Source organism: Ambystoma mexicanum, chromosome 8, assembly GCF_040938575.1.
Source record: "Ambystoma mexicanum isolate Mex_15411 chromosome 8, UKY_AmexF1_1, whole genome shotgun sequence".
NCBI classification, from domain to species: domain Eukaryota; kingdom Metazoa; phylum Chordata; class Amphibia; order Caudata; family Ambystomatidae; genus Ambystoma; species Ambystoma mexicanum.
The window spans coordinates 949,250,739-949,278,679 of NC_090929.1; the positions used below are offsets into that span (position 1 = coordinate 949,250,739).

The 27,941-nt window shown below is 47.4% G+C and overlaps 1 protein-coding gene across 1 annotated transcript in view; it reads left to right on the forward strand.

Moving 5' to 3' along the window:
* The window catches only part of SLC2A1 (solute carrier family 2 member 1), a 1,088,583-nt gene that overhangs the window by 520,588 nt on the left and 540,054 nt on the right, over positions 1-27,941 (forward strand). The window lies entirely within an intron of this gene.

Genomic DNA, 27,941 nt, shown 5'->3' on the forward strand with positions numbered 1-27,941 from the left:
TCAAAAATGTTTCTGTCTGAAATATTTTAGCCTACAATGGCTGGCTTGCTTCAGCGGCTGATCCCTAGGAAACGGTAATAACGTCTTAAAAAAAAGAGCACATATCAAGTGAATTTCCAAGTCACAGGAAACGGGATGGGTTTCCAGGCTCAGGGCGAAATACCAAAGTGCATATTATTAATATCACACTCACGCTTCACACACAATTAGGGAGTCTCACTTCTTACTCAATGCATTGTATTTCGTTTTTAGTTTGACATGTCACCTACTTTCAAGAGGGCATCAGAACCTTTTTCAAAATGGCCATGTTAATGGTGGGTGAACCTCGAACTTTCGAGTAGAAGCAAATCCTGTATGATAGGTTATTTATAATGCACTTAACGCCTAGAGGTTTCTAAGTGCGTTCGGGGGATCGAACCTGTGTTGCTCTGTGTCATCTCCCTTCCAAGGCGAGCACGTTGCAGCTGAGCTATTCTCCTGAGACTGTATTTGGGATTTGGCAGAATTATGAGTCCTCACGAGATTCGGTGGCGGTGTGAAATCACCATTGAACTCTGGTGCGAATTTAGCAGACGGCTCGAGTTCAGATGGATCAGTCATCGCAACTGAACCTCTCTAAGAGATTCATCTGGATAATCAGAGCCCTAGAATCACAGACGGATGGTAGACTTGGGGCTCATTACAAGTGTACTGGTCCAGTAGAAATGCTGATAATTCCGACTCTGGCATTTTTACCTGACCGGCACACTTCAAGTTTGACGGTGGTGGCCATGCATCTCCCGGCAGGCCCGGCCTGCCGGGAGTTCATGCCCCCACTGGCAAACAAAATGCCTGAATCCCCAGTACCACTACTAACGGTAGACACATGCGGCACAGAAGCATTGTCAGATGGTCAGTGATCCTGACCTGCCCTTCAAACATGTGTGCATCCCTCTGAGGACCAACACGACTCAATGATCCTGTGCAACAGCTGCCTGAGGTCGCATTATGGGGGGACTACATTAGTGCTCGACCTGCCTGCTTGATGTTTCCAAAACAACACCTGTAAAGAGATACATGTGATAACAAATTGCACACTATAGGCTTCTTACCAGAAAGAAATCCTTGCACACATTTTGGTGTGTGCAGCAGAGCTGATGTGGCATAACCTGCACAGCACAGTCAATCAAGGCAGTCACATGTGACAACATAAACAATATTAAATTACCTACTAATGATCAAACATTTTCATTTTGGTGTACCACTGGTGCATAAATGACATTTAAGTGGGACTCAGTGATCTCACAAAAGCGACAAAACAGGCTACATCTCCCAGCACTACCCTGTAAGCAGCCAATTGGTTAAACATTTGGTTATGCATTCCAAATAGCAATTTTAACCGTAGAAAACATCTTCAATCTTAAAAACACTCACATTTGAGTATTTGAGATGTCTCCACGGGATCGGTGAGGCCTTATGGTACACATCTGAAACAGTCTGCTGTACACTGCCATGTGTATGCTCCACACAATTGCCATAAAACGCAATGTGCACATGCCTACGCAGGATACAGATTAGGGGGCACATGGACATGGGGAACATCCACATGGGCTTAACTGTTGACCATGTAGTCAAGAGGTAAGAGGGGAGCGAAATTGATGCACCCGTTGGGCAATACAAAGAAAACATCAGTTGAGAAACGGTACGAGGAAATGAGATCATCAAAGAGTCTAGCCTATCAGAGGGAGGTAGAGCAAGCAGACTAAGAGAGAGCCAACCAGAGCCCATTGTACCAGAGCCCTCTGGTTACAAGTGGTACTTGGAAACTTCAGACTGAGTTTTGGACCTGGGGGAAGCGGATGCACCCTTGATACAAGGGGACGCATCTGAGGGGAGGGACTGCTGATGAACTGCTGCCTGGAAGAAGGAGGTGCTTGCTTGGAGAGGCTGGAAGGAGAAGGGAAGAGTTGGACAGCCTTGGAAGGCCTGGAAGAGGAAGGCTGACTTGAAGAGCGCCCCAGCCCAACTTCACTTCTTAGAGGAAGTGGAAAGCCATAGCCTTGGGCTTTCAGCTTTTGACCCCTGTTGAAGATAATAAGAGATTAAGCAAGAGTATGGGGTTCCCTCTATAGATGATGAACATGGTTCCAATAACCTGTTCTATGGATTGTCTTCCACTCAGGAGAGTCTACAACCACGTTTTAGCTCCCTGCACCCTTCACAGAGGAGAAATACCTATTTGCATATTAGTCTGGACCCACCCTCAAGGGCAGTCCAGCAATGGAAAGCTAGGCAGATCTCCTCAGAACAAGAGTGCCATCAGCAAACCTAGACAAATGTTTCAGCCTTGTTAGGCCTCCTCTGTGAGTTGAAGCTAAGCCTCTCTAAAGCACAGTGAGCAAGGGGTTCAGGTCTGGATTACTCTTGGTTAATTAGGGTGAAACACCAAGTTTGACAAATTATTACTGGGGTGGAACATCGTTAAAATAACCTGTTCTATGGAATTTCATCCACTCAGGAGGGTCTACACCCGTGTTTTAGCTCACTGCACCTTTAACATACCCTTTGCATATCAGTCTGGTCCCACCCAAAAGAGCAGTCCAGCACCGAAATGCTATCCAAATTAGAAGGTAATTTCTAGAAGATAATAAGAGGTTCCAGTCCTTGGCTGGCAGCAAAGGCCCATGCCTTGAAGAGAGGTTTGTTATGAATACTGTCAATCAACTGGCCTTGATACCAAAAACACATGGGAAGGCAAACCCCTAATACATAGGGGGACATTAGTCCCGTAACAAGGCCTGGGAGAGGGGCCTGCTGTGTATATTGCAACCCTAGGCTTGGGATATAGACAAGCAGCAAATCTCGTACCTAAGGGCCTATCTGTAGTGATTCCTGAAGCTGAGGCCCAGCAGGGGCCTTGTGTGATTTCTGGAACCCTATATCCTGGGGGGCCTGTGGTAAATTGTGAAAGAGATAAGGAACATGTGCAGTTCTTTTTGCATTAGAATATTGATGGGCTTGCAAGGGTACGTTTATGAACTTTTAATTGGGCCAAATCCTTTGAATGTTTTCGTTTCTAGCACAAGATCGCCGATAGGTTAAAGACTCACTAAGTTTAGGATTAGGACGTCTCTGCTGGCCACATTATTTGCACATTTCTTTGTAGATTCGAGTGTCCGTGAAGCGGCGAGTACTTGTTTGAAAAGGTTTTGGATCTTATCTTTGATCACAAAAGGTACACATGGGATCACTATTGAGTTCCACCCCCCCTGACACAGTTTTATTTGGAAGTCTATCTTTAGCTGCAGAGCTTTCCCTAGTCTCTGTTAGGGGTTTATCTAGTCCTGTGCAGACCTTTCTATTAATCAAAATTAAGATTTGTTGAATCCTAATTCGAGGGTGACGTGTATTATTGCCTGAGTTACACACAATATCCAGAAGTGGACATTTAAATTAGTTAGTGTTGCTAATGGTACACACAGTTGCCATTCTCCTTCTCATGTACACACTGCATGGGGATGATGTGGCACAAATGCACAGAGCGCAGTTTGTCTTCCTGGCTTCCCACCCGACTCGTGTCAGCATTGAATACACCAGTGCAGTGGTCGAAGTGAGCAGGTACAGTTGAAAGCAGAGTCCTGCTACTTTAATTGTATTCACTTATCCGTTTCACTACTTTTGCAAACCATATTCACCATTCTGGCATGCTACTTTTTGAAGTTAAAGCACACCTCTTCAATTTCCTATCTTATAGCAGTTGCAGCTAAACTGAAATCTGACCATACATTTATTAAGCCTAAGTGACATTGCCTGGATAGATTCTAGCTGGCTCCATTTTAGCTAGTGGAAGATGGGAGAGATCCTGGTAACACTAAAAGGGAATATCATCTCACACTCTATCTCTCTCTGAGTTTTGGAAAACTTAACAAGTTGTTTTCTCAGGTAAAATGCTAAGACAAAATGATTTCTAAAAGTCCATGCCATTCACAAGGGATACATGCGCCAGGCCAAGTATAAAGTTGTAGTAGGAGCCTCAGTGACTGGTCGATTGAACTATTGCAATGCACTCCTGTGGGTTACTTCAATTAAACTTATTAGCAGCCTCCAGGTGGCACAAAATAGATTGATTTCTGGATGTGGGAAATGTGAGTATGTCTGAGCTGTTCACAGGAACCGGCTGTGGCTTCCAGTAGGGTAGAACATGTAGTTGAACAATCTTTGCATCCATTTAAAATGGCTTGAATGAGGATAGCGTCACACGGTATGAACCTTTGATATATGGTGGATCAAACACTATTCATCCCTAAAAACTCAGTCAGGCCAGAGGAGGTAAGATGTTCATTCTTGATACACAGGATTTTGAGTAAATGATGAAATTCCATTAATGAAAACGGAAGCTTTTTGTAGTTACAAGCCCCTGTTGAAGCTGCATCTGTTCAGGTAGATGTTAGGTTTAAGCTCCAGTGGAGATATGATCAGCGAGTCTTGGCAATTTATGAATGATCAGACTGAGATGAAAAAGAAAAACAGTATAGGGGCACTGTGATGAATCAACTTCCGGGGGGCACCAGTGGTCCAGGGATGAATATTGGTTTCTAAATCATCAATCAACCCCACACCTCTAGTACACCAGAAGGAATACGAACAGATTGGAATACAAGTGAATTATAAGACCTCCTTGTCCAATACTGGTAACGTGGACGGAACGGCAGGCTTATCTCTGCAAGGTTGTGGATCGTTGGTTAGTTGCAATACAGCGAAAATAGAATTATTACCTAATGATAAAAGGGACTGTCCAGTCAAGGTTGTATATAAATATCTACTTTATTATTACTACAACAGACAGTTCTAGCACACTACAATTTCAACCCACACTGTAAAGGAACACAGAGGACAGACAGTTTCACGAAGGAAAGGGATGCACTCTGGATATTGACAGGAGGGAAGTTGGTAAAGTTATCAGACTTATAGTTCAAGATTATTTGGTTCCAGCACCAAAGGGGCAAAGGGTCATAACTGTCTCTAGAGGCCTTTGGAGGAGGACCAGAGGGACAGAACCATAATGTACCTGGTGCTGAAGAAGTTCTTGGTGCTGGACAGCCTTGAGGCAGTTCCAGGGCACTTTGCAGCCCTTTAGACTGTTAGTGGCGGGAGACAGCTGCGGGTATCAGGCGACAGGCAGTTTGGCAAGCAAGGCCGGACAGATGTTTGCAGGCTGTCCGGCGCGGCAGCTTGGGGCCAAGAACAAAGTCTCTGTGCTGGTTGTTGGATCTGGAATGCTGGTTGAGGCATCTCGGACGGCTCTGGTGACTGCGGCGTGACAACAGTCAGCAGTGCAGTTGGATTCAAAATTGTCCTTAAAAAGATGGATGCTCAATGATGCTTGTGTGGCACTCCCCGTAGCTTCTTCACAGGACTCGTGTCCTTTCAAGGCGATGGCCCAATGCTCGGGACGGTGTTAGCAGGCAACGGCCTTGTCCTTTGTCCAGAGACTCTCTGGCACTTCCCAACAAGGAAGCTTGCTGTCAGAACCTAGCAGGGCATGCTGTGCGCTGGCTAGGTACCAGTTCCCGTGCTGCTGGACAGGTACTCTGGGTCTGGTAACTCCCTCTGTTCCCTAGGAGATGTTTAGGGGAAGGATCTTGCTTCCCTGTTGGAACTCCTGGCCTTCCTTAATTTTCAGAAGATGTAAGGTAGACTGTACCTTCAGCTCGGGTCCAAATGAGTCATTCTTCTTACTCCTTGCAAAATCTTCAGATGATCTGATCAGTGAGGGGCTCAGCCCTCTTTTGAAGCCAAACAGAGCTCAGGGATTGGTGTAGGCCAAGCCTAACTTAAGTGAGCCAATCCTGGGTGTCCACCAACAATCTTCAGTAATGCTTCAGGTCAGAACCAGGGCAGTTGGCAACAGACAGGGGAAGGATGACAATATACACTTCTAAGTCCCACCCATCTTCCTGTCTGCTTTACATCAAAGTGTCTCCCTAATTAACTGAGCCCTACGTGGCGCTTGATCACAACATGAGGGTTGCAGGCAGAATTTCATCTCCTACAATTCATATATTTCTCTGCTGTGAAAGGAGTGGTTCCAGACAGGACATTCACTGCCCTTTCATACCAAGGAGGGGTGTTAGTACCAATTTGACACATTGCATCACAAAGAGGTGTTGGCGTCTGGTCTCCATTGTCACTTCGTGCACCCAGGCCGTCCCTGAGACCTGCTAATTAACATTCTTCAGTATTCACCGCCACCAGCAAGGTTTGACAGTGGAGATGTAGATCCATGAGGCCTTGAAATTCTAATCAGGCTGTCCATGGCCAAAGGCTTTTGATGTAGCCATGGCTGTCAGGTGTCAGCTACACATGACAGGTGAGGGTGGCGCTGGTAAGCTGTGTCCTCCCAGAGTACATGACTATTTTTCTGCTGTGCGGTGAGCATGGAAAATGTGCGCGGGAATGGCCCCCTCATTCATTCTTTTAAACAAACAAAAAAAGCCCAGGCAACCGCATTCTTCCCATGCAAAATGTCAAATTCCTCACAGGCACCATCTTCTTTCACCCTTACCACTTACTTGGCTGTCAACCCGCTGCAACCACAACACTTTGTCTCATGTTGCCACCTTCCCCGCAGGGTCACAGTTCAACTACCTTTTTCTGTACACTTTTACTACTGCACCGGTGTCAAGAGAGAGACACGTGACTATGGACTTTGCCCCAACTTTCATCCATTTTACAGGGACACCTGTTGCAGATCTCCAGAGCGTGCACATGCGAGCAGAGAAGAGATGGAAGCAGATTTTCTCTGTTGCGGTGTTCAACACAGGAACCCAGGGTAATGGGCAGATTTGCATATGTTTCTTGACATGACAACAGCTAGGGTGGTGAGGTCTGAGCTGTCTCCTTTGGGTAGGCACTCCTTACGATGGTCTATGACTAGGCACTGAACACATCACTTCATATCTTGTCGCCACTTGGTTATATCCTCCGAGCTGCTTGTGGGGATAGCCACCGATGTTCTCCTTGTCACCGATTTCTTTCACTACTGGAGAGAACGAGTAGCACTGTCGTGCCCATCTCAGAGTCAAAGAGGTGAGCCTCCTCATTCACAACGCAATCATTCAGCACGCAGAGCTCAACGTCTAAACATGTGCTCTTCTGTGACTTCTGTGGACAGTGTGAGTTGTTGAAGCCGGTCAGCAAAGGAGCAGGCCACAGGAGGAGCTGGGAGAAGTTGCTGCAGGAGGAACCCCATTAGGAGAGGGCAGGACACAATTAGGAAGAGAGCAGCTTGTGACTAACAGCACTGGCTGCTCCAGGAACCAGATGGTTGTTGAGCCAGGAGCTAGGGAAGAGAAAGGGGCAAGGGCGCAGCCTGGTTAAAAATGTTGACTTGAATGAAGGCCTTTAGTGCAGAGTCCGTCGCCCAAAGTCCTTCTTGGGTTCTGTAGGTGCAATGTCAAAGTACAAGTCTCAAGCACTTGCCATTAGCAAAGCGAGAGGGCCAAACCCACCAGTTAAAAGGAATATCCGACGTGAAGTACATAGAATGGCCTACTAGGATGTACATGCAGTGGATGAAGGTCCACGTTGTGAAGTGCACGTGTGTAAGCCATGTGCATTCGGATGATTGTCCCTTTACCAGCCAGCACGAGCACCTGTGTTGTGCTCTGGGAGCAGCCTATTTGTCATTCAAGTAAGAGATCCCATGTGTGTAGGGCATCATAATCAACTTGCACTGATAAGCGCTGTCCGAGGGCCATGTAAATATCCTCTGCACAGAGCAACATAAGTATGTGTTCTTGGAAGACTATTAAATACAGCCTGTGTCTTATCTGATTACACGTTGACCCACAATAGCAAATGAAGTGAAAATCAATTCCTGCAAGTTATAAAGCCCTTAGAAAAGCCAACAGTGAAGGCCAACTGTATTATCCCATTAAATGGAGGGGCATTAACAAGGTTGTGCACGTGTGGGGGGTTTGCGCTTGTGTGTCTAGTGTTTGTCTATAGGTGGGAGGGAGAATAAGTGGAACCGGTTGACCATTTGCAAATGTTACTGCCTCTAAGCTCTCGCAAGCTAGGTAAAGAACATAGCTGTTTACAAAGGGTGAAGAGTACATTTCTTGTTAGAAAAAAGGAGAACAAAACTTACATAGAAGGTAACTGTTATCATTGCTTGCAGAAATGTAGATTAAAAAATATCCATACTTTAATTCTGTATTGCCAATTTAATTTGAGAGCTTGGCAACCACTACAGCTTTGGAAGAATACGTGAAAAGGACACCTTCAAATTTCATTCGATTTGGTGTTCCTTGGGCACTAAATGATCTAGGTTTCATTCACCACTTGCATAGAAGGTGGTATTTTAGTGGATGGCTTGATAGGAATCGTTTTAAGCTACATTTCCCGAGGCGCTCAGATTTTACTGAGATCTAATTGGAGATGTCTAAAGGATGAAAATTGACTCTGTTATGATTATCATGATATCACTGCTCTCAGAAATGTAGGTTATTAAAAAAATATCCTTACGTTAATTCCGCAATACAAATTTAATCTGTTTAGTGATTACCTGGAACAATACGTGAAAAGGACTCCTTTATATTTAATTCGATTTGGTGTTCCCTGACCACTGAATGATCTAGGTTTCAATCACCACTTGCAAAGAAGCATTGACTGGGTTCACGGTAAGAGGGGTGGTATTTCAATAGATTGCTTCATAGCCACCGTTTTAAGCTACATTTCTGAGGTTCAAAGATTTCCCTTAGATCTAATTGGAGCTATCTCAAGGATCAGAGGCTTTCCAGAAAGGATGTCCTTAAATGCGTGCTCATCAGTTGCTAAGCATGGTATGATCACAGCCTCCTCACTCTTCCATATCACAATAACAATAGCCTTATGGCTCATCATCAGTGCAGTCAGCACTCCTTGATGGAAAGCCTGTGGGCCTGCTTCACCAATGTTTTACGAAGTGTCCTGCAACTCCCTCAGACCTAGAGTTCATCCTCTCTGTTTTGGAGAGCAGGAACTGGCTTGAAAACAATGTGGTTGTCCCGATTCTTTGAGAAATCGGCCTTTTTTTGTAGTTTTCATATAAAGGTGTCCGATTAGGGGACTGTTTCGACCTGCAATTCAAACCAAAGTAACTGATTCAGAATCAAATCAGGCATATCATATGTATCTGATCTGCAAAGTTATGGATTCATAAAAATTGACAGTTTCAGTTTTTAAGCCAAGCCAGAGCCAAGTGTGGGCTTGTAAGCAGGAATAAAGTCCTGGAAACATTCCACCACAGCAGGCTGGCTTTCATCAAGTCAAGAATGCCTTTAAGACTACTTGATCCCTTCTCTGCCTCTCCTCTGCTGTTTGTATGTCCTTTTATTGAAGTAAATTACAATGTGGTAATTTAGATCGGCAAAATTACTTCAAATTACTTACCCATTTTCCCGATTTATCTTATAAATGGGGGGCCCAAACCTGCAGTTCCCCAACACTCCCACCGCCATCTGCAAAAGAAACACATCCCAGCTATACCTCTTATCCTAGAAATACGTATGTATCCCCCCATTGAAGTAATTTTGTCAAAGTAAATTATCATGTTTTAATTCACTCAGGCAAAACAACACAATACCTCTGTAATTCCTCCCAATGCAACATAATGCAAATTAACTTTAATTCAATGTATTATTTACCACTGAATCTCTAAATAAGGTAGCATCATTCTAGCCGCAACTATGCAGACTCCTGTCTGACCCAATGAGTTTAGGTGGACCGCCTTAGAGAGGAATATTCGAGATGTTCCTATAGGCACATAAAGCTGTATGGCATTCATAGGCAGAATCCAGATCAGACATTTACAAACCCATAATCTTAACACTTTGGGCCTGATTCACAGAAGTCTTTTATAATGATGCAATCTCATTGATAGACATGAATCAGGCCCTTTGTAGCTCTATGTGGCGAATTATTATTCACTTGCAGGACAGGCTTTAGACACTTTTCCCTGATTGTAAACATTCCCAAAAGATGTTTTAAAAGCCTCCCACTTGGCACACGAGATGGAAAGCAGGCACTGATGGTCTTTTATATTTAAAACACGTTCACTCCATGATTAGGAATGTAGGATGGGTCGCAGGCTGAAATCCCAGCCAGGGCGGCTGACCCTTGCATTCTTCTAAGATTGACAGTATGAGTACCAGTTAAAGTTGGCTAAAGAATATTGTATAAAAGAATAAGCCATGCAAAGAGCTTTCCAGAAACTGATATATAACAAGCAGATTTTATTCTTAGAAATAATGACTGTAAAGGTTGTAAATAGGTTCGGCGAAATTTCCGAACGAAAGCAAAATAGTTCACAACCCTCCTCAACTCCCCCCCATTTTGCTTCTGACCGTCTTGGAAAAGATAGCGTTTTGCTTGCCTCTACACCTCTTTCGCTCCCTGCCACTTTTTATGTAATTTGCCTTTTAACCCTTTGTTTTTTTCAGGCCAACTGCAGCAGAACTTCATTAGTTCATTTCTGTTTTCCCAGGCCTTAATGGTTCTTAATTAGTGGGAAATCCATTAAGCACCATTACAAACCATTGTGAAATGGACAATCCTTGGGGAATTTCATTTAACCTCTTAACTTTGGCCCAATCATTTCCGGGGCACAGGATTGTTGACTCACCCATGCTACTATTAATATGTGTGGCTGTTCCGGTGTTTGGTCACAGTTGGCTGTCTCAGAGGCGGGTGTCTACTTCTGCTACTCCAGCTCTTGCTACCGCTGCACTTTGATTCCACTGTGGCGGCTCGACACGAGCCTAGGTAATAGCCCTGTCTCTGGGTGCCCGTGTGGCCTTAGGAGCCGTGGCGTGGCAGGCTTATATTGCACAGTATAAAAGCGAAATTATATGTCATAACATATGCTGAGGATAAATGTTCAATACGTGCACTAGGTAAGACCCTGCAAAACAGCCAAGAAAAGAAAGGTAATTGACACAAGCCAGCAAGAGGTGCAGCTGTCATACGTAGCCTCCCACCAACAGGTGTCAAATCAGAGCATAGTAGAGGCGCAACTAGGGCATAGGGACAGAGAAGTGGACATGTTTGACGACTGCAGGTCAGACCTGGCGGGAACATCACCTCCCGCCTGCAGGATTCGGGATCGGGTGGTCCGGAATTAACAGTGACGGCGGGTTTACCGCCACTGTTATTTCCGGACCGCCCGACCTGTAATGAGGCCCAATGTCTTGCTGCATAAGCACCTTACAAATGTACAATAAAATAAATAAAAATAAACAGCACATGGAATTATTTTTCCCTTCTAATTGTGGTCTATAATAAGGAAGAAAGGCAGTGTTTCCAAAAGCTGTCTTGATAGCTGGATAATGAATTCCCCAAAACTCATGGACCTGACTCTTCCCTCATCCAAACAATGGTGAATTGAGTTGCTTGGCAGTATGGGTTACGAGGCTACTGATAGATTTGTCCTGCTATGGATATGTGGAGAGTCCTGGTGGATCATATATATATATCTGCCTTTGTTGGCCTGCCGATTGGCTCCCTGCTTATTCTTCATGGCCTATGATGGACCAGCAGGCTTTAGCCAGCCCACCCCATCAAGGACCCACTTTCTAAGGCCCCTGTCTGTTCCCTAGCCGCTGCCGGTTCGCTGTGTGAGGACTTCCTGCACCCCTCATGAAAGCACTGATGATGCCACTCCCACAGTTTTCGGTGGAGCATGAACTACCATGACTTTTCTCCTCCACAACAATGGGTTAGTCTCCTCTTACTCAACACTCTCCTACCACTCTGACTGTCCCTCCATCTCTCCATCCCACCCGATTGCCTTCTCTTACAGCCTGTGACTGCACTGTGATTTACACCTACTGCTGTCAATTTGAATTCAGCTGTGTTTTCAATTGCTGCTGCCAATTCGAATTTAGCTGTGCTTTCAACTGCTGCTGCCAATTCAAATTCTTTTAATTTAGCTGTGTTTTCAATTGCTGCTGCCAATTTGAATTTAGTTGTGTTTACAACTGCTGCTGCCAATTCGAAATTAGCTGTGCTTTTAACTGCTGCTGCCAATTCGAATTTAGCTGTGTTATCAACTGCTGCTGCTAGTTTGAATTTAGTTGTGTTTTCTACTGCTGCTGCCAATTCGAATTTAGCTGTGTTTTCAACTGCTGCTGCCAATTTGAATGAAGATGTGCCCTTGTTGGCCCAGTGACTGCATTGTGCTACTCTGCCCCTCTGTTCCTATCCTGATCCTCTCCCCTGTCCCCGCCCCTTTCTCTCTCTATTGCACCCATGGCGCTCTCTGTTTCTCCTATCTTCTGTAACTGTTTCTCCATCAACTACCCTTCCCTTCTCACTAAGTCTGGCAGGAAGAAGTTCAAAAAGGATACCATGGTCTCTAACCCTGGTCTCCCCATCGCTGACTCCTATACCAGCGCATCCTCTAGACATACCCTCAATGACATCCTCTTTGTCGCCCCCTCGCCAGATCTATGGACTCTTCATATGATCTCTGTGCTCTCTCCTTTCTCTTCATCTCCCATTAATGGTGGCACCCGCTGGGAGACCCTCCTGGTGCCCTTCCACTCCTCTAAGGTTATCATTAATGTCTACCTGAATGGCACCGTCTTGGTCTAAGGCCCTCAGGCAAACCATCTCTCCTTTGATAGACGCTTCTAACGCCTCATCAATTTCCTTTCTTCACCCGCTGTCCCTTCTCTCCCTTCCTCAGCTCCTTTTTCTCCCCCCTTTGCCTCCTCCTTGGCTACCTTGCCCTTTCCTGCTTCCTCCCTTGCCCCCCCTTGAGCTCCGTTTACACCTCTTACACCTCCACCGGGCATACCTCTGATCTGTACCCCTCCGCGGAAGTCCTTCAAGGATGGTAACCTCCTCCATATTGCCACTCTCAACTCTCGCTCTGTCATCAAACACACCTCTGACATCTGCCGCCTCCTTGAAGGACTTCACCTTGATGTCCTCAGTTTCACAAGAAATGGTTCACGGACAGCTCTGTCACAAGCTTTGACACTCTCCTCCCTGATGGCTACAAGATCCTCTCCATGCACAGATCCAACCGTTCCGGAGGGGGTGTAACCCAGATCTTCCCGGAGTGGATTCCTGTCTCTGACATTCCAATGCAGTACTACTCCTCTTTCAAATGCATTGTCTGCAGGCTCTCTCTCTCCCTCTCTCTCTCTCTCTCTCTCTCCTGGCCACTCTCTTACCATGGCTACTATCTATTGGCCACCTGGTCAGATCACCTCCTTCCTCTCTGAGTGGGCAAACCTCTTCTACTCCCTCCTGGCCTCAACCACTCAACTCCTCCTTCTTGGCGACCTCAACATCCATCTGGATGCTCCCTGTACCTCCTCTGGACTTTTTTGCGACTTCTGTGATTCTCTATCTCTCTTTCTATTCTCCCCTCTGGCCTGACTCACTTTGCAGGGCACACAGTGGATGCTTTGATCTCCTCTGACATCCCCCTCTCCATCCCTTTGGCCACTCCTCTCTCCTGGAGTGATCACTCCTTCCTTTCCTCCCATCTCTCCCTCACTACCCCTAAGGCCAAGCCAACTTCAAAACTGCCACCTACCTTCTCGGTCATCTGACCCATGAAGCGTGTGTCAGTTGAGGCTTTCATCGCCACTTTCTGTCCCCCTCCTCTGGCTGACCCACATCCTGACACAGCCCTTAACATGAGTATCTTCTATCTCTGATACTCTTGATGTCCTTGCCCCTGTCATGAGGATCCGCTTGAAGCACAAAGCCAAGTGCAACTCTTGGTACTACTCTGACCTAGCTACCCTTAAACACGAGTCCATGGTGGCTGAGAGGAAATGGCAGGCTTCTTGTACATCCTCTGACAAACTGTCCTGCTGCCTGCTCCAAAGACAATACCGCTCCTTGTCCGAACTAAGAAGAGAGCCCACATCCAAGCCCGCATCTCTGCGGGATCTAACAACTCGGCCAAACTCTTTAAAATCTGCAAGGATTTGGCCAACCCTGATGCAGTCTCTACCTCTCCTGTCGCCTCCCAGGCCCTCTGCATGGCCCTTGCCTCTCATTTCATCTAAAAAACCTAGGACATCCTATCCACCCTCTTGTCCCCTCCTCCTCTTCCCCCTTCTCTCTCCGCTACCGCTGGCCCTCCTGCAGCCACCCCCCCTGATCTCCCTCACTCCTTTCCTGGGCAAACCTCTGGAAACTCTTGCCATCTCCCAGCTCAATCTTCGCACCAATTTTGTTGGTTGTCTCCATGACCATCAATCTGGCTTCAGAGCTGCCAGAAGCACATAAACTGCTCTCCTGAACATTCATGAAGACCTGCTCTCCAACCTTGACTCTAACATCCCTTCTGTCCTCATCCTATTCGATCTCTCTTCTGCCTTTGACACGGTCAACCATGCCATCCTGCTCAACACTGTCTCCATGACAACCTGGGTATCACCGATCAGGCTCTGGCCTGGCTGACCTCTTTCCTCTCTGACCGACCCTCCCAGGTCCAACTTGGGTCCTTCATTTCCTCTATTTCACTATCTACCTGTGGTGTTCCCCAGGGGTCTAACCTCTCTCCCTGACTTTTCAATCAATACCTGGCACCATTAGCCCACCGCATTGCTGCTCTCTGCTTCAACTTTCAATGCTATGTGGATGACACTCAACTTGTTTTTAGGTTTCACCCTGCCACCTCCTCTCCTTCTCTCATCTTTGACTGTCTGTCTGCTATCCAGGAGTGGTGTGCCGCCAATGATCCCTTCCTTAATGCCAATCAGATGGAGATTCTCCTCATCGGGACTCCTTTTTTCCTCACATCTCTGATGTCTCTAAGAAGTCAAACTACCAACTGCACCCCCTCAGAGGTATTCTTCCTTTCCTCTGCTTCCCCCAGAAGCTCACTGTCTCTAGAGCTCTGGTTCTCTCTAGGCTGGACTACTGCAACAGCCTCTTTCTAAACTTGCCTGCGTCTACGCTCCACCCTCTGCAACTCATCCAGAACAGAACTGCAAGATTTGTTCTTGGCCTCAAGCCCTGGGACCATATCTCTCCAGCCCTGAAATCTCTTCATTGGCTCCCAGTGGCTGCAAAGATTAAATTCAAGACTCTTTGCATTGTCCACAAGGCTTTCTGGGGTCTGGGTCCACATTACCTTCAACTCTGCCTCCGGAAATACCTACTCAAGCTCTTTGCTCCTCCACCTCCAACTCCCTCAGAGTCAGCTGCTTCTCCAAGCAACGATTTGTGGGTAGATCTCTTTCCTCGATGGGGCCTCCCTCTGGAACAGCCTCCCTGCCTCTCTGAAACTTGAGGAGAGCCATCTTCAGTTCTGCAAGCACCTCAAGACCTTCCGCTTTGCTTCTGCCTTTGCTCTTCCTTTCCCCTGCTGATCTGTCTGTTTCGGCACTGGGTACTTGGTTACCCTCTGGTTTTTGGGCCCAGGTCCCTGCCCACCTTAGCCACACACCCCCACTGCCTCCTGCAAACCCTTGCACTTGGGTCTTTATCTGCAACCCTACAGACCCCTTACCTAAACTTATAAGACACCCCTGTCTGCGCTTTAACCTTGAACTTGCCACCTTGCTGGATGTACTACCAGCTGTTGTTTTTTCCCTTGCCCTGCACTTTCCACTCCTCCCCTTCCCCTTGCACTTTTCCCCATCCCTCTCCCCTGCACTTGCGCATTCTCAATGTCACTGGGCCTAGTAAGGGCCTAGTAAGATCGTTGTTTTGTTCTCCCTTGTTTCCTCCCCTTGCCTCGTCGCGCTCTGAAACACTTGTGTATGAGCACAATACAAATAGAATATGATATCATATATATGTGCACTATTCAATCTAGTTTTGTCATGATTAACCTTTGCGTGAGACGCCAGTGTGAAGGGTGCCACATAGCCATTTTTTTCAATCATGATTTTATTTAGTGTCAACTTATTGCAAAGGATAAGATGATTTAAACAACTCCACTATGTCACATAAAGAAGAAACAGAAGTTTCAGTGAATGTCCCAGCCTTATCCTAAGTGTCCTGAACTGACCAACGAAAAGCGGTGTCCACAAGACTGGCTTTAGTAAGAAAACTATCCAGAAAGTACAGGGACTATCAAAGATGCTCTATTGACATAAGACTTGGCACTGCTTTGAAGAAAAGGATGTATGTGGCAGCAGACATGCTTCATGGATCGGGGAGGGGCGTTCTACCCCACCGCTCCAGAAAAATATAAATACGTCCAATTTGTTGATGCGCCATTTAACATTCTGTTCAAAATCTAAAACAATAAAGCTTTGCTAGTTGCTACCAGTACTGAGGCAACTGCCCCACTTGTGTGCCAGTTTCAGGACAGAATGGTTGGCTAGCCCTAACACACACTTAGTTACTTACAAACACTCACAGTCTCACACTGTCGCTTGGCATGATATCTTCCATGTGCACACACATACACTCATACATGTATACACTCTGTAAGGGTGCAGAAGGAGGAGACTGATACACAGGTGGCATACTGATTACTGTAGACCTTTATTAGCCAATAAAATAAAGAGAAAACCTGGATTTCCCTATCTCTAAGAGGGGTTTCCCTGCCTCAACTGAAACATTAAGGGTTTGTCAGAATGTCAGTGTAAATCAAATCAATACTCCACCGTCCTGTGTCAAAAACCCCAGTTCTGTCCCTTACACTTGAAACGAAATTAGAGATAAAGAAGACCTTCTTGGACCAGAAGAATGACTCACTTCTGCTGCACTGGGGGTACAAGTTTATTTTCAGGCATTGGCATCTTCCTAAGAGAATGACTGCCTTCTCTGGGTCAAAACAGTCCTCCAAAACAAAAGACAAAGTCCCATCACTTTTCTCTGTCAGGTCCACTGCTTATCCTTTAACACATTGTAGCAGAACGTCTTTTCAGCTTTCGTTACCAGAAGAATGACTCCCTTATGCTGGTATCTTGATTTGACAGTTCAACTCCACCAGGGGGAATGACTCCATTCACCTGGCCTCTGTTTCAGTTTGCTTTCAGAGATCAACACTTTTAGTCTTACACTTTGAGGGTCCCAGACCCAGGCTTCCAAACCCAGGCTTCCCCATCTCCAGACTTGGGCAGACTTGGTTCACTCCCCTGACAAGTACTGCCAAGAGGAAGATGATTTGTATTCGTCTTGTGGGTGTGGGTCCCAGCTCTGTACTTTTTTACTGCTTTTATTTGGCAGACCTAGTTAACTCTCCTTCCAGGTATTACCACGAAGAAGATGACTTGTAGGGATCTTCTTTTGTGGGTGCGGGTCCCAGACCCATATTTCTCTTCTTTGCATTTGGGTACTTGAAGCCCTTTCCTCCCAAGTACTGCCATGAGGAAGATGACCCGTGTTGTTCTCTTGTTCCTGGGTCCTCGCCCCTTCCCTTGTGGTCAGTGCTCTTAACCCTTGCAATATGTGCATTAGGCCCTGCTATCCTCCCTATTTCCCAGCCGGTCTGACCGTCGCCCCTGTTACCTTTAGGCATTCCTGAGACTGGAGTTTGGCGTTCGTTCAGCCTCTGCGGTCATTAGCTTCTTGCGTCTGCTTCTCTGACACGTGACTGCCGGCAAAGCAAGTATGGCTCTTGGACCCTGTGGTCCAACTTCTTAGGAAGCCTTTACCTTTGCCTGGTTGCACGGTTAAAGGACCGACTGACATCCGGTCCTTGAGAGCCACCTTCTGCAACTCGCCGGTGTCTTCTGCTCTTCGATCTCCACCGTCTCTCTGCGCCCACGTCTCACAGCTTTCACGCCTGCTGTTCCACAGGTGCTGGATTGACAGCTGGTTTGACAACAAAGTAAGTCCTTCTTTCGTCTCTATCCTAAGCGGACATACAAGGCTAGACTCTTCATTCAAGTTATCAGGATGGCTCTTCCTTGTTCCGCACCTCCTCTTCATCTCAGTATTTGTTAAGTAGGCCTCCCTTAGGTAGTCCTTGCTCTTCCTTATCTCAGTAGTTAGTAAGTTTTCAGATTTAGGGCCTCATTACACGGTAGACGGTAAGGGTTTACCGGTACCGGTATTTTACCAGTACTAGTAAACCCTTACCGCCTTACTACGAGGTCCCTTTGCTGGTTGGAGAATTTAACGCCTGCTTTTTGCAGGCGTTAAAAACCCACTCGCAAACAGACCAGGGAGCTAATTACGGTACCGCAATTTGCGGTGCCGTAATTAGCACCTTCCCCATTCCCATTATGCCCTATGGGGCAAAAATGGGAATGTTGAAGGGCAATGGGGGAAGGGGGAATTACCGCCCCACCGACCTTGGAATATGGCGGTAATTCCCCTTTCCACCAAGGCGGTGCCGGTATTTTACCGGCATGGACCAAGGTGCTAATACCACCAGTGGCTGTCACTTTCATGTCGTGTGCAGATGCTCCTTCTGCTGTCTGCAGGGGCAGAAGGCAGATGGGAGGTGATTGGCTAGTGGGAAATTGAATTAAAACATTACTAAGAATGAGGGATTTGTGCCTTATTCTGCCACATTTAATGACCTATGTATTCAAAGTATACTTGGCTTACTTTTTGAAGCACAAACTTGAAATAATCAGCATAGAATCATGCAGACACCCTGATATTAGCGTAGTGCCGAGAATGATATCTGTGGTTGGAGCCTTTTTCGTTCTCCATGGCTAGTGGGAAAGGAAGAATCCTGAAGATCTCCCTCCGGTATGACACACACAATGCTCGACTATGATAAAATGGGAAACAGGGGCCCTTCTGGTCTCCTCTGCACTTTACTGTTGGCTGTTTTCAGATGCACTGTTTTTTCCACACGATTTTCAGTTGAGGTATTTCAGCCTGGACCTGAAACCAAAGCAAAATGCCAGCACTGCTCCCTTTTATGTTCATTGTACACAAAGCAGAGCATGAGGCTTATCAACAATATTTGCCAGCGCCTCCCACCTTTAATGCTGCTTGTGCCCAAAGTAAATCACAAAGCCTGTCTCAACAATATATGCCAGCATTGCCTCTGTAAATCAAATTTTCATGATGCCGGTGACCAGCAATACTCCCAGGGGATTCATCAGGGGCAACACGCTTGCTTTGGGAACAGGGTGATGCCATGCAACATGGGTTTGATACCCAGTCGAGCGCATAGAAGCTGGAGGAACCTGGCTTGAAGCACTATTAGTGCCTGAATTTGTATATACACATGCAGTTTGCACACATATCTTTGGAGATCTACATATATATGTACCTGGCGCCATTGGAGGAAGCCATTTAATTGACAGTGGTACATGTTTTCACTTCTGCTGCCCAACAACATTCTGTGCGCCATGAATGAGACTTGTAATGCACCACTGCCCACTTTTCACACCTAACATCACTATTGCATTCACACACGTGTTGCTCACAATTATGTGGAATTCAAGTTCTAAAATAATTTTCTGAAAATCGTGGTGATTTTAGCGCATATTATTTTGCCTTCCTGTACACACAAATACAGGACTGCAACTATGATAAGAGCTTTGAAGCCAGGATTGGGCTATTATTTCACAAGTAACACTGGACACATTGAGATCTCCATAAACTGCCCTATACGTTCAAGATTTAAACACACCCCAGAAGAACTTTTGTGAGAAACCTGTCGGATTGCATTCACTGTATGACAAAGCCGTGCCTCTTTTTTCACACTTCGCATTTACACATCAAACACTTGGGATTAACCTGAGCTGAGAATTTTCAGAGAGCCACGCCTACGCTGTTCACATGAACTGTTGCAACCATCAATTAAACTGCTGCCTAATCAAGGGACGCTGCTGTCAACAAAGACACTGGGCCTCATTACCATTATTGCTATTAGCGCCATGGCTACCCCCATACCGAATACCGGGTCCGGGATCCTTCAATGAGGAATTACAGGGTCATTCCAACCTTGGAGGACCCGGTAATTCCTCATTGAAGGAACCCATCCCTATTCCCATTCGAGCCCCCATAGGGCTCAATGGGAATGGGGAGGGAGCTAATAACGGGCCCGTTAATAACGGGCCCGTTTTTAGCTCCCTGGTCCCCTTGCGGGACCCGCAAAGGACATCTGGTCTGACCAGATGTTCTGAGCGGGTCTCGCTAGGGAACCTCGTAATAGGGTGGTAAGGGGTTAATGGCACCGGCACCCTTACCGGCGCCATTAACCCCTTACCGCCGACCTCGGAATGAGGCCCAGTGTGAAAATACAGGAGGCTGCAACATTTCCTATCACCTGCAAGGCTGCCCATGGCTCTTGCAGAGTCAGCAGCTGGGCATAAAAGTCCCAGAGATTCACCAACCTGTCCTGTTTCCCTTCACCGTGAAGCCTCTGGGGGCGCAATCTGCCCCCTGCCCCTGCAGTTGGTAATTTATAATTGGCTATTTATAATACACTCAATATCCAGAGGTTTATAAGCGTGGACCCAGGGATCGAACCTGTGGCACTCCGTGTCATCGAACCTGTGGTGCTCTGTATCATCTTGCTTCTAAGGTGAGCGCGTAGCCCCTGAGCTATCCTCCCTTATATGCTACTAAGGCACAGCAACCCCCTCTATGTGGGAGTGCAGGTGGGCTTGCACAGCTGAGCTGAATTTGGTGGGTGAGAGGGAGTACGGTCAATTCATCTGGCATTAGACATTTTGTGGTTTTTGGTGACTAGATAAGTGAATATTTTGAAGTCCATATGGAAGCCAAGAGATTTGTCACAGTGGGATGGCACAGTGAACATGTCCCCCAGGTTTACTTTCATGAAGCAGGCTTGTATTTCTTTTTTGAGGTCCATCAAGTGAGACACATTCTAAGTTGCTACCAGTGCCAGTGCTTCAGTGAGAGACATGCCGGTAGGAGCCTGAAAACCCAATAGGTTCCCTGGCCCCTACCAGCATTCTCGTGGTTTGGCGGTCCGAAAAGTGTGCTTGTACGTTGCTACTGGCACCCTTATTTCCGGACTGCTAAACTTGGAATGAGGTCCATAGTCTTGATTTTGTCCATTAACTACTGATGATGTCATTGAACGTTAGGTCTGAGCGGAGGAGTGTTGGGGGTTTGTGGTGTTATTTCACTGCATCATTGCATTGCTTGCCTTGTATCCCTACAGCCCGTACCAGCACTTGACACCCGATGTCTGCACTTACCCTTGCAATTGCCAGCAGCTGGCCGCACTCTTATTTATTGTCTTATCTATTTTACTGTTATCCTATGTGCTGCACTGGCCCCGCCCCTCTGCCCCTGCACTTTTTCCCCCTTCCCCCACCCCTGCAATTGCGTGACCCTCTGTTTCCCTTCCCTTGTCTCGTCGCGCCTGGAAACACTTGTGTATAGGCGCATTTCAAATGCCATACCATATCATATCATATCATATCATATCATATCATATCAGTAGTTGACAGAATGACCGAGTTGGTTTAGAATACAACATGTCTGTGAGTTATTGGGGGTATACCTCACAGAAATGATATATTTGGGTGCACTCTGTGTGGGATTGGGACTTTCACCAGGTGTTTATTCCTGCTTACCTCCCTCCTGTATGACCTTAAATACTATCTTTACCAGAGTGCTGAGGCTTTGAATTCGAGGCTTTTAGAGATGACAGGGAGTGTTTGCAGGTACGCCACATGAGCTAGAGCTTATGTGAGCGCGTTTGTTATGGGGTGGTAGGCAGCAATGGGTAGTTTGTGTTGTCTATCTATAGGGAGATCTTGAAATGAGCGAGCAGTGATTTTGGATGGCTTATGAGACCCGTACAAGATTTTGCATCTTGGGGAATGGTGCAAGGGATGATGTTATGGTCATTTAAGTGGTAGGAGGTTTAGGAATGTGATGGTGAGAATGAAATAGAAGATTACATTTAGACTGTTTCCTCTGGAGTAAGGGTTAAATGGAAACCGAAGGGCACTGCCAGATTTGAACATATGCAACAAATCTTATGCGAGCAGTCTGAAAACTTCTATACTTCTTTGCCAACAGGGGAGCCCAAACTGGTTTATCGCTAAGGGTCACCCAAAGTCGGTATGCCATTTGCTGAGAGGCCTGTGGGTGACACTATGAACAAGTTCCAAAAGATTGATGGAAGTGTGACATGGTCTGCTCACGTGACCCTTTCTGGACAATTTGCTTAAGCCAAGATGGTTGCACATAAGGAAATGGAGGAGCTATAGGAGCGCAGTTGTTGTGTGGAGCTAGCAGATTCTGCTGGTAGCCTCGGGAATGGAGGAAAATGTGGCGCTCTAAGCAACTCAAAATGTATCGTGTCCTTGTTCCTCATAGAAACTGCTTATTTTTCTTCACTCTTCATCACTCCATTCCTGTGAGCCACTCTTCAGTCAATCGTGCTTCTAATTTTCCTGCCTTCTAATTGGTAAACAGTAAATGTCCCTCCTCCCCCCCACCCCTCTTCATTCAGTCATTGCATTGCTGGTATTGAGACCATTCCCATGGGCCTGGGTGCAGACTCAGATCCTAGGGTTTGGGTTTTCCTGAAGGATGCAGCCTGGAAGCAGAAGCCCCAGACTTGGCTCTGGTAATTTTGCCTGTTGGATTTGTTTACAGGGTGTTGCTAAATACTGTGATACCTGATGACAATTTGCCATTGTCTGCAGAGGCAGTCAGTACAAAGACCATTATCCTAGCACAGCCAAACTAAGGATTTATAGTGATTCTTTTGGGATCTATAGGAACAACAGCCCAAAGGAGTACAATTGGACTCTTTTGTAACAAACAAGCAGGTATTATTAATATGAAAATGTTGATTCTCCTATTTGAGACTGCAATTAAGTCAATAGAGCATGAGCGAGACTGAACTCCAAAATGTAGGATCCACTCTCTTTGAGTGAAATCAATGATGTCTGGACAAGAACATAGCACAACATCAAACAAATTCAAGAACATGGCTGGGACATTTTCTGGTCTTTGTGCTCGGCAGTACTCAGCGACTCATAATCCTCTTACAATACTTGCCATTTAGATTTGTGAATGAGGTCCATTGCCTCATAGAGTAACCTCTCGTGAAGTGTTTCTGTTTTCCCTAAAGAGAAACTAGCTGCACCGCTCTGCTCACTACAGTGTGGTGCTAGAGGGAAACCGTGAGGCCCATGCACAAACTTTTATCTGAGTTGAGTTCATGGTGACATATGGGGTGATTTAATGCTCATCTGCACGTCTATGGGTTTTATGATCGAGAGGTGGTTGCTGAAGAGGTGAGAGGATGCAACTCTTGCAGCGAGAAGCTGCAGGAGATAGGTTTGACTCTCATTTGCTCCAACACATTTTAGTGGATTTTTGAAATTTTGTTTGATTTAGCATTTGATTTAGCATCATTTTCTTACTTTTGTAAAAAATAAAAGATAACAAAGGGCTTAATTCACAGAACGTTTAGCACGGAGCAAAGTGACTTTGCGTTGCAAAAACACACTTTGCACCGGGCCTAATTCACAGAACATTTTGCACGGAGCAAAGTGACTTTGCATTGCGAAAACACACTTTGCACCGGGGCTAATTCACAGAACGATTAGCACTCAGCAAAGTGACTTTACATTGCAAAAACACACTTTGCACTGGGCCTAATTCACAGAACGATTAGCACGCAGCAAAGTGACTTTGGGCCTCATTACGACCCTGGCGCTAAGCGTAAAACGATGGCGGTAAACGATTACCGCCATCGTTTTCCGCTAGGGCCGATTACGACCCCTGACCGTTAACTACGATGCCATTAGCGGCATCGTAGACAACGCTGCCGCTAACTGCGCCAAGGGCGCGTGCACGCGACCTCCCACACCGTAACTAGCGCCATGGCGGTAAGGTACGCGAATGCCGACCCAAGCGGACATGCACCTTACGCCATCACCCAGCCCGTAAAGTACCTTACCGCCATGGCGCTAACAACGCCATCGCGAATCAACCGCAAAGGGACAAGTTAAGTGAATGCCGCTGCCACAGGTGCACAGAAACAGCACAGGTGAAGGCAATACAGACACAGGAAGCACAAAAAGAGCACACCCCACCCCTGCCCACACCCAGTCACACACCACAATGCTACCGATAGGACTAGCAATGTTGGGGCTGGAGGACCTGATAGCAATGCGAGTGCTACAACAGCAACTACAACAACAACAACAACAACAACTACAACAACAACAACAACAACTACAACAATAACAACAGGCTGCACAGAGGAGACGCAGGAGGAGAAGGAGGGCAAGGCAGGCCCAGCATGCCCCACCAGCACAGCCAGTGCTACCACGCAGGCAGCCCCCAATCCCACGCGTCAGACCCAACCCATTCAACCTCACCGCTGAGCAGATCCACACCCTGTATCGACTGGACCGGGACACCATCACCACCATCGTGGACATGATACACAACGACATTGCCAGCATGATTGAAACACCCACCGCCACCCCCCCCCTACTGAAGGTAGTGTCCGTGCTCCACTTCCTGGCCACAGGCACCTACCAGCACACAGTAGGGCACTTGCATGGCATATCACAACCATCGTTTTCGCGTACACTGACGCAAGTGCTGGATGCACTCCTCAAGCACACAGATGACCACATCTCACTACCACGGACTGCCCAGGAGATTGCCAACACCAAAGTGGGTTTCCATGCACTAGCTGGCATACCTGGTTGCATCGGTGCCATCGACTGCACCCATGTGGAATTGACGGTCCCACGTGCCCAGGAGGTACCGTACCGGAACCGCAAACAATTTCACTCAATCAACGTGCAAATGGTCTGTGACTCCAACAGTATCTTCACACATTGTTGTGCCCGATTCCCCGGATCAACCCATGATTCATTGGTCCTGAGGAACTCAACATTACCACGCTACATGGAGCAACAGGCAGGGCCCAGAACCTGGCTACTCGGTGAGTCCAATGTCATGGGCATTGAAATGTGAAGTGGGTGTGTAATTGACATACCAATGCAGGGGGGGGAATGATGCATACTCCAACTGGCGGGAAGGGGGGGGGGAATGATGCATGCTCCATCTGGCTGCGACTAGCATTAGCCACAGCACACCCTGAGGCAGCACTCACGTCACCTGACACCTGCATACATGAGGCCTGACCTAAGAAGACCTGACATGTCAATGAAGGTGTCACCCAACCCTGACACAACCACCTACAAGTGCATTGACCATACCGTGACCACATACACTCCAAAGAAATGTACGTCCATGCACGTCACCAACAGCTCCTACTGAAAGGCCTGTTCCCCATGACTGTGCCCAAAGGAGGCACATGATGGACTGGAACAACAATGCACCAAAACACAGACAGCAAGGCCCACAGACTGTCCCCATGGGCAACAGTCTTGTTCACTGGGGTAATGATGAGCCAGACTGCATTCCCGCTATCATGTGAATGCAACCCTCACGGGACACGTGCCAGGTCACCTACAGAAACAGCCTGAACGGACACAGTGGATCGGCACTCACAAGGCACATGTCACCCCTGCATACCTCGTGCCTTGGAATTCAAAAGCGGCACATGTGAGACATGTGGCACACTCTGTGAAAGTCGATTATAGAGGTATATCCAATAGACGCTCCATAAAGTTGCACCTAGAAATGTACCCAATAGCCTCTAGACAACTGAATTTAGAAGTGTGCCCAATAGCCTCTCTATGGAAAATAGTATTTAGAAAACCGCCCATTAGCCTCTCGTGGGAAAATGAATTTTGTAGTTTGCCCGGTACCCTCTCTGGGAAAAGTTGCATTAATAAATGTGCACATTGAAAGAGCATATAACCCATCAAATCACACCACCACGCTTACTCTCTCCTTTACATCACCACTCAACTAGAACACAGAGATACTATGACACCATTCGGTATAACTGTTCCCATACTAACACCGCTTACTCCACATCAATCTATGTAAACACTGCTGGTTTCACACCCCCAGCCAGGCGTTTTCCTCAGGCCTAACGCAGCCACATCCGTCCTGGATAAATCCTGCCAGAACGAACACATTGGGCCTCATTAGGACCCAGGCGGATTTCGCGGTGCTAAATGCACCGCGAAGCACGGCGGAAAGCCGTCGATAGCGCCATGGGGGTTGGCGGATTTACCGCCCCATTCCGACCTCGGCGGAGCGGTAAATCCCCAATCCCCATTCTGCCCTTCCCCATTCCCATTCTTGCCCCATAGGGTATAATGGGAGTGGGGAAGGAGTTAATTACGCCACCGTAAAATACGGTGGCGTAATTAACAACGAGGTCCCGTAGCGCCATGGTTTTCTCCGCCTGGTAAAACCAGGCGGAGAAAACCTCCATGGCGCTAAGGGAACTCGTAGTACGGCGGACGGGTCCGCCGCGATTAGCGCTGGCGGAAACCCACTCCGCCTGGGTCCTAATGAGGCCCATTATCCTGATCTCTCAACCACCACATCTGCCGCTAAGAAGCAGCTATTACACAAGTACCGCACGAGCTGCACACATACCCGGTGCTCACACGCACCTTTTGACTCTCCCTACTCTCTCTACTGATCTGAACTTCGGTTCCCAAGGACGTTCAACCTACCAGCGCCTTCAGACCATACCAATGGTATATAAGGCGCTATATAAGTGCAAAATAACAATAACAATAACAATATAGCGGTTGCACGGTGTGAAACCAGTAGCACAGAAGAAACTGCTGCAAAATCAATGTTCAATGCAAATCATGGTGGCATTTCATGTACATCACTCAAGCTCATCCCTGACGCATACATTCTTGCCCACATACAGGTGATGCAGGCTATCCCCTGAAGAGGTGGCTCCTTACACCAGTCCGAAACCCACAGAACCAGCATGAGGAGGACTTCAACCGTGCCCATTCCCGTACGCGTGTAGTGATCGAGCAAGCTTTTGGCCTACTGAAGGCACGTTTCCGCTGCATCAGCAGGTCTGGCGGGGCACTCCTGTACCGGCATGAGAAGGTTGCAATGGTCGTCATGGCATGTGTCATGCTACACAATATGTGCGTCAGAAGAAATGTGCCCCTGCCCCCTGACGTAGAATTGCTACCACCTGACGATGAGGATGATGAGGGTGGGGATGGGGCACCACCTCAAGGAGGCAGCGATGCACAGGAGGGGCGTGTCATGCGTCAGACTCTCATTGACCAATGCTTCTAGCACACACAGCGTATGCGTGTCACATGGAGACGGCACTCGGCGCACTGTGTGTGTGTGGGACATGCACACTGTGGACTCTACAACAATGTAGCACATGGACGCAATAAAGATGTCAACACATTTGGTTTGTGGTAATGATAAATGTGTATTGCAACAGTGAAATCTTGTGACACACCCCCTCCCCCCTCCCACCTCCCCCCTGCACACCCCAACACCCCCCCAACCCCCTCCCACCTCCCCCCTGAACACCCCAACAATGGTGCAGTAGTGTCCGTGCTACAAGGTGCGGAGTAGTCCTGCTGAACAGGCAAGTCAAGGATGTGTATCCCCTCCCATGGCCCCTGGGGCACCCCTGGCCGTGCTGCGGAGAGTGCGCCCAGATCTACGGACGGGGCTGCTCTGTGCTGAGCTGGTGGTTGATGAGGCTCCACGCCCCACATCCGGTCGCATGTCCCTGATGGTGTGCACAAGTTCACTGAGTTCATTGCGCACAGCCGCTAGCTCAGTGCATATACTCCTTGTGGAGTTCTCTATGGCAGCTGTGACACGGTCAGCTGACCGCTCCATGGCATCCCTTGGCCCACCACACTGTGCCACATGTGCATTGAGGAGGTCAGTTAGTTGTTGCTGCCGTGTTGCAATGTCCTGTAGTGCCTGCTGGTTCTGCTGGCCTATGGCCAGTGCCATTTGCATCTCCGGTGCGATGCCCACCTCAGGCTGGGGGGATGGGGTGGCTGGCCATTCGTCGGAGTCGGACTGCCCCTGTGTGGCATCCGCCTGCAGGGGGCTTAGGGAAATTGCGGGGGAATGTGGATGGGCAGTGGGCCCTTCAACATCAATGTCCTCAATGCTGCCTGGCCCGCTGTCAAAGT